This window comes from Cotesia typhae, unplaced genomic scaffold (assembly GCF_013202065.1).
Source record: "Cotesia typhae breed Kobodo isofemale line unplaced genomic scaffold, CoteBio_Ctyphae contig_123, whole genome shotgun sequence".
Classification (NCBI taxonomy): domain Eukaryota; kingdom Metazoa; phylum Arthropoda; class Insecta; order Hymenoptera; family Braconidae; genus Cotesia; species Cotesia typhae.
Window position 1 is genome coordinate 2,619,683 of NW_027423715.1, and position 8,528 is coordinate 2,628,210.

An 8,528-nucleotide genomic window follows, 5' to 3' on the forward strand; every position below is an offset into this window, starting at 1 on the left:
GTGTTGGTCAATGTTTGGGTGTATACGTATTTTATACTTGCAGCTCGTATTTTATATGACAGTGTGTTTGTAATGTAGCATAAAATAATATGAGTAGCTTCTCCACTCTCTTCTCTTCGACTCGAGAACAATCTCATGTTATTTTTACGCCGAAGCTTCTAGCAGCTAATATAATATAAATTATCATACAATATTTACATACATCAAAATATACAACCCATTGCATTGTGCTGAAATTTAAATCACCGATCTTGAAGAGCCGTACATTGAGAGAAAAAAATTTATTTTAAAAATACAAGAAATAAATTTGATTAAAAATTTATACAAATTTATTTATTATTGTATTTTTTTTAAATAAAATTTTTTTCTCAATACAAAATATGAAAATAAATTTTTTATAAAAAGAAGAAAGAATTTTCAAGAAACGGAAGCGTAGCTGATAAAAAATTAAAGATGTTACAGAATTAAGTTACGGTAAAATTGATAGAACTGTCACTTTGTTGGTTAACGGTAAATTTTTTAAACTTGGTGACTAATTTCTAGAATTATTCACTAAATGTCTCAGTAAATTCATAGGGCATATATGGATTCGAACAATGCTCGATTTTATTATGATTAATTGTGTCTGTAATTCTATTTTCCGTGAAATATTGTCAGTAGAGAGGGATTAATGACGTCTGATATTGTTGAATATTGAAAACTAGATTAATAATTAGCGAGGTAGAATTTTACGAGGATTAAAAGGTTAAAATTATGATATAAATATAATGAAAAAATGTTGGAACTTTTAAAATGCTTTCTGGCAAATGCTAAATTTTTTATGAAAATTTTAATTAAAAGTTTCATCGGATTTTTAATCCTTTTATAAAATAAAATAATTCAAATTTAAACAGAGAATTTTTTATTGAAACTCGTCTTATTTTAAAAAATTATAAATTTTTTATTGATAAAATTAAAATTATACATAAATACAATTTTAAAAATTAAGATTAATTTTTTTACAGTAAAAAATTTTGTGTTAAATATTTAACACTTTTATGTATAAATTTAACATTAATTGTGTTAAATTACCACGAAAAAGTGTCAAATAATTAACATAAAAATTTTCAACACAAAATTTACACGCAAAATTTTTTACTGAGTAAAAATTTCAATTAGGAAAAATTTTCTTAATTAAAAATCCCGAAAAAAAAATTTTTTTTTTATACGAAATCAATATGTTACCGCATGTCTTAATCCAGAGATAAAAATTCTCGGGTGATGAAAAGGTTATCTTGTTTAAAAATAGCAAAGCGCTTCATTTAATCCGTAAAATTTCCTCTAAAAAAAAAAAAAAAATTGTCGAAATAAAATCTGCTCATAAAAAAACAAATCAAGTAAAATGAAATAACTTACTTCATACTTTAAATCACTGGTGTATTGCGAATAAAACTAAACTCAAACCTAACAACTCAGCACATTTACAAAATTAATGAAATCGTTTAAAAACTAAAATTAATAAATTCGCTGGTACGATATATATTAAAGCAACATCGCATAAATTTAAATTATGAAGTTAATTTGACGGAATTTATTAATTAATTATATCGTAACTGAAACAATTAATCACCCGCATTAGCTAAAAGTGTATGCAGCGAGCAATCTAAAAAATTCACTCGAAAAAACAGTGGCTTATCGTAAAACCTAGAACCACGTTCCACTTTTCCATTTTATTTATTATTTTTACTAATTATAGTTATATTATAATAACAATGCTGGAGTTAATACAGCCGAGCTGAATAACAGTGCCTGAAAGATACGTATAATAAATGGCATAACTAATGAAGGTTAAAAGTAAAAAAAGGTAAATGAAATGAAAAATTGAGCCCCTAGATTTTTCTTAGCGATAAATCGCCAGTTTTTTTACTTATCTTAGGCCTTGACACGCGTAACCAAGGTCATTAACACGTCCTACATTACTTAGACATTATATTAGCATGTATTGTGTACGAATAAGTGGGCTATGTTTGGCTTCAGCGTACGATAATTTATATACCTATATCATGTCATAAAACACGTGAGTTTGTGTTGTGTGTGTGTGTGTGTGTGTGTGTGTGTGTGTGTGTGTGTGTGTGTGTGTGTGTGTGTGTATGTGTGTGTGTGTGTGTGTGTGTGTGTGTGTGTGTGTGTGTGTGTGTGTGTGTGTGTGTGTGTGTGTGTGTGTGTGTGTGTGTGTGTGTGTGTGTGTGTGTGTGTGTGTGTGTGTGTGTGTGTGTGTGTGTGTGTGTGTGTGTGTGTGTGTGTGTGTGTGTGTGTGTGTGTGTGTGTGTGTGTGTGTGTGTGTGTGTGTGTGTGTGTGTGAAAGGTAGACCACAAAAACATCGCTTCACTTTACCGCTTGTGTACATTGAATTCAATTGTAACTCTGGTTGTACGAAAATGTTTTTGTTTTTTGTTATTCACTCAACTCCAGTATACATGCCCGAATGGTTTTACTTTATTCCATTCTATTCTATTTTATGCCATTCAATTCGAATCTTTACTTTGATTTTTGATCTCAAAATACACCAGACAGCAGCGGATAGATGCTACTACACTGCTTTTGGAGATTCTTCTTGACATTACAAGGCCGAGTATTATATCTTGTATACAAAAGCATTTATATCGGAGCAACTGAAAAGGATTCAATTTAAAATAAAATTTAAGTTGAGTGTTTTGCAAAGTACTAGAAAATACAACTTTACACAACATCGTAAATTTTATACAAAATATTTTGAGTGCTTCTGACGAAATATTACGATGCTTGCATCGTAAAATTTATTAAATGTGCAAGTTAGTACAGAGTTTAATTTTTTTCGAAGTACAATTTAAACTACATGGTTTTAATTAAATAAAAGTTTGACGGAATAAAGGTATCGGTATCGCATGATAATTGTTAGGGATTATTGTTTTAGTAATTAGCATTCAATTAGTCATGACGGTAGAGAAAAGTTAGTCTTATAGACTTATGTAGTAACTCAAATACTGTTTATAAAGTTTCATCTACTCTCAGCATTGTGTGTATTTCGAATACAAACAATTATAATATTCACACATTTAAGGAAAATGAAATATTTGGATTTAACTTATAGTATTATTCTCTGTCAATACTCTTAAGGAGTTGTTGTAAAAAATCACTTGTCTTACAATATTCTTTAATTTTTTTATATGCGTACTTTTGAGTGTTCTCTTTATAAATAAATTTTTTTAATAGTCCTTGCGGTGCTAATTTTCGAAATATTAGCAATTAAAAATCTGACTTAAACTATTTGGCGTATTCTAAAAATTCTATTTTTTTTTCTAAGTCCTAAAAAAATTTTTAGTTTGAAGATAAATTTTTTTTTGCATTCAAAAATAAATTGATGACCGAAAAAAAATTTTTTTTCTTATGCGGGACTTACCTCGGATGCCATAAGGGCGTATAAAAAAAATTTTTTTTGGGAACCGACCTATTTTTAAATGAAACTTGCAGAAATGCAAAAAAAAATTTTTCTTCAAATTAAAAATTTTTTTTGGACTTAGAAAAAATATAGAATTTTTATTATACGCCCTTATAGCATCCGAGGTGGTTCCCGGGAGTCGTATAGACGTATAAAATTTTTTCGGATCATTTTTTTGTCTATTTAAATTTATTTTATTGCACGAAAAAAAATAAATTAAAAAAATTCTAAAGGTATTAATTAAAGAAATAGTAAAACTTAAAATTGTAAAATTTTCTATCAATTTCTCACAATTACCTCATAAAGATTAAATAAAACAAACATAGAAATATTTTTATTCGAGCAGCGTCCTGTTTGCCTGTTTTCCTCCAGCTCGGACAAATATACGTACAGAACATAACTGTAGTATGGATTACGTGCCTCGAGCATCTTGACCGCGCATATTACATGCATCGTTACTGTTTTACCTTCGCTTACAACTCTGCATTACATTACATAGAATTATATTACATTACATTACCGAGTGTTACTGCAGAGAAAAGTGCATAAGTTAAATAAAAATTCTCGAAAGAGAGAATTAAAAAGTAGCAGTAATGAATAGGTTCAAGTATTATACCCAGTTGTTATTTCCCGGCACTCTGTACTCTGTTATTTTCTCCTATCCATCGGGGTAACGCTAAAAATCTAACTATAAGTATAAATATAAATATTAATTTAAATGCTTGGGATCTTTCTCATTTATTTGCTATTATTATTTATTATTTATTCGGTCTTGATAATTTATTGCTTAACTGAAGATAAAAATTAAAATATGTTGTCATATATTACATATTTTACGTAAATAATTTATTTATAAAAATAATAATAATAATAATAATAATAATAATACTAAGAGAAAAAAAAAAGGTCAATGGTATACCGCCTTTGTGACATGACACTGATATCATCGTCCGACAAATCGTCTTCTAATAATATACATTTACATTTTTATGTACGCGAGAGCTAGTACACAGCCAGTCTATGATTTCATGTTCGTTAAATGTATGTACAATAAATATTAGTATGTATAAGTGTATATGTAAGTATATCCTCGTTTGTGTGTGAATATAAATGTATTTGAATAAATAAAACGAGAGATTATAATTTATTTTTCATACATCCGTGCTTAGCGAGCACAAAAGCAAACGTATATCAGCGATGGCTAAATTATTCTCATATAAACAATTTACCTTCATTATTTATGAGGAAACGTGTACTTAACAATAAATTTTTTTTAGTATCGATTAAAAGTGCATAAACTTCCGCGAAGTCAATTGATTCGTGGATATTATTTTAGCTTAAGGTTGTTTCATTCAATAATTGTTTTTTTATTTATTGTATTAGAAAAACTATTTTTTTTTTTTTATAAAGAAGAAATTATTGTAAATTAAATTATTAATCATTTTATAAAATTTTATTATTCATGAAAATAATGTAATACATTTATAATATGCTCATTGGTAGCGTTCAAAAGACTATATTTAGAAAAGATCACAATTACCTTCTATAAGTTAGTTTCTATAAGTTTTGAGATATTTAAAGCAAGGGCATTTCTATTACGTTCGAAAATACTATGGACAATTATATATTTTCTGAAAATAATAAGTTTTGTTCTGGATTTAAGACTTGTCAAAAAAATGAATTTTTTTTTTTTTAAGAAATGACAAAATTTACCAATTAAAGTTCAAATTCCCATCCTAATCTGCTGTCAAATATTTATTTCTTTGATTCTTGGAATTTGATTCTTGGTAAAATATTTTATAAAGTCAATAAAATTTATTTTAGTTTTTTTTTTAATAAATTATACAGAAAATTTTTTACTGTACAGTTTATAATATTTTTTCATTAAAAATTGAATCAAAAAATTATTTATTTATTTATTTATTAAATTTAAATGCCAAGGCATAAAGCCAAATAGCAAGAAGTAAAATTCATAGAATTCATTAATTTAAAAAAATTATTACTGTCCAAAATATTTAAATATCTTTTAGAATTTTTATTTTTAGTTTTAATCATCAAAAAAAATTTTTTTACGAGTTTATTTTTGTATCTGTGACTATTATTGTCTTTTATTATTGATGTTAAAGAAAAATATCGATCAAATCAGCGTTAAATATTTCAAGAGGTTAATTATTTAGATTCAGAAGACACGATCGACAAATAAATCCTCTGGCGATACAGAACAGTAAATTTAAATAAACAATAGGACTAAAGCAAACAATGAATATTAACAAAAGTGACCTCATTTGTATTGAATAGTGTAAAATCTCCGACAATAACCGTTCTAAGTGATTAAATCTTAAAGTTAGGAGTATAAATAGACAGTCTAATTGAGAATACACCTAAAATATAGTGCAATTAAACAACGTGTAGGAAATAATTTAAATGCTAGATTTACTGACAAATAATTCTTGACTGTTTTGCTCACAGAAGAATCGATTATCGTGCGCCACCTCGGGGCTTGGGGGTAGGGGATGGAGCACAGCATTAATCAGCGATAACGTCTCACGCCAAGTCACAATAGTGCGCAGCAGAAATAGTTCCAGAAACACGGGAAATGACTCACACGTCTCGCTACTATATTTCTATACAGTTTCCCATTTTCTTCTTTTCTATTCTATTCTCTTCGCTTCTATTCCATTCTATTCCACTCTACTGTGCTCTGTTATATCCAACTTCACTTTCTATTCTATTCTCTTTGCCCGCATGTCCTTAAAACCGCAGACTACACCGTCATATATACTATCCACTATTCTCCTATCATATATTTGTGTTCTTGATAAATATGTACCGATCCACATACATTTATGTATATTCATAAATATTAACTACTGATATTTACTTTCGACCATTCGATTTGTTTCAGAGAAGAATTTCATTCGGTGAATTTTGTAATAAATAATCGATTTGTAATTAGTAATGATCAATGGGAAAAAATTAACATTTCAAACAGTAAAATCGTGACTTTAATAATCACTTCAAAATATTTATCATTTAAATGCTACAATTTATTCTTTATACGAAAGAATTTATCATTCAAATTTTGGAAAATTTTCAAACTTTGTAAATAAAAAATACATTTGTTAAAAAATTATTTCTTTTTCAAATGAAAAAAATTACTATCAAAAATTTGAATTTCTTCAATTTAAAATTAAAATTGTTTATAATTTTCAATAAATATTGGAAAATTTTTAAAAATCTTATTATTCCGGAAAAATTCAGAATTTAAGCAGAAAAAACTTTTACTAGTGGCATGAAAATTCGCTAAATAATTAAATACTGAAAAGAATAATTTATTTTGAAAATAATGAGCAACTTTGTAAATAAAAAATAAAATTGTTTTTTAAACGAAAAAAATTACTATCAAAAATTTAAATTTCTTTAATTGAAAAATAAAATTATTTAAAATTTTCAATAAATTAATTTTTTAATAAAATTTTTAAATTTTCTTTTTTAAAAAAATTAATAAATCGAGTTATTGTAAAAATTGCATTAAAAATTTATGTGAAATATATAAAAAAACAAAACCCCAATAAATTGAAAACGTCATGGCTTAATATAAAAATTTTAAACATTCATAATGTACACTAGGGATTTAGTTTAATACCCGGTAAATTAGATATTGACAGTACCTCTTATATTTTTCTTTTATAAAACCTCCATAGGATTTTATTTACTCAAAGATATAAATAAAAAAAATAATAAACTAAACAAAGGAATGTTATTATCTTCTTCAGTTCGTCTTAAGTATTATATTGAAAAATTCCTTCGGGAATTGAATAAGTCCTTGAAACTTAAAAATTCAGGTCTTCAAACTTCAAAGGGATATAAATGAAGTCGGATTATCCGATGTAATGAAACAAATATTTTTAAGTAAAGAAACTATAGGTATTTATTCAAGGATTTTTAGTGCATATTTTAAAAACGTAATTTCAACAATAATTATCTTTAAGAATGACAGCAAAAATTTTAAATCAATCATTTTGTGTTTTATTGTAAGTTTTTATTTTTTAGAAGAATATAAAAATTTTTTCCGGGTCAATTTATCGCCGTGTTTTAAAATATTCTTGTCTAGTATTGTAATAAATGTGAGTAACTATAATCTTATCATGTTATTGTCGTGGAAGAATGTATAATGTTGAAAAAAAAAAAAAAAAAACTAATATGCATGACATGACAACGGAGGTTTATTTTTCTCCAAGGCGATGATTCACTTAGAAGTTTCTAGAAATATTATTTTATTACATGCGTTTATTATTTTATCAATTATTATATCAACGTCGATTGGCATAAAGAAGATAAATTTATACAGTCATACATTTATTTATTTACTACTAAAGAGCTTACGCCAATCACGAGAGCAGCGATGAAAAATAAAAAATGACAATGAATTTATTAATAAAAAAATTATAAATTTAATAATTTAAATTTTGAGTTTAAAAAAAATTTTATTTTCCACAAAAAAATTTTTTTTAATATTTAAAACTTTAATCTCAATTCAGGATTCGATTACTCATAAATAATACTGGAGAATAAAAATAAAACAATTGTCCATGTAATATTTTACCGGAAATACGAAACAAAGAGCTTTTTTCTCCATGATTATTGTTTATTGATTTATTTAATTATTGGCGTGTTCGTTTTTCCCCGAGATTTTAATAGAATTATTTAAACAAAGGTATTGTTTCGTTAAAAAATGTAAATCCGTAAAACCAATTTGAATTTTTATTAATTCATAATCCGTACGGCTATCGATTTTCGGGAGTTCGATTTAATATGACTTTTCTTTTTTCTTTTTAATTATCATTACTTGGAAAGAAAATTCAAGCCAGTTATATTAAAATCAACTATTAAAATTTTTTTTTTTCTATTTCATTTTAGTTTATTTTCCCGCTTGATAACTAGCTCATCGGGTTTAATTAAAAATTTACGAGATCTGCAGAACAAATAATTTTGAATGCAGTAAAAAATTTCGGGTCCGCTTGGGTAGGGTCAGGTCAATACGAGTTGTCTACCAAATTATTCAAATTA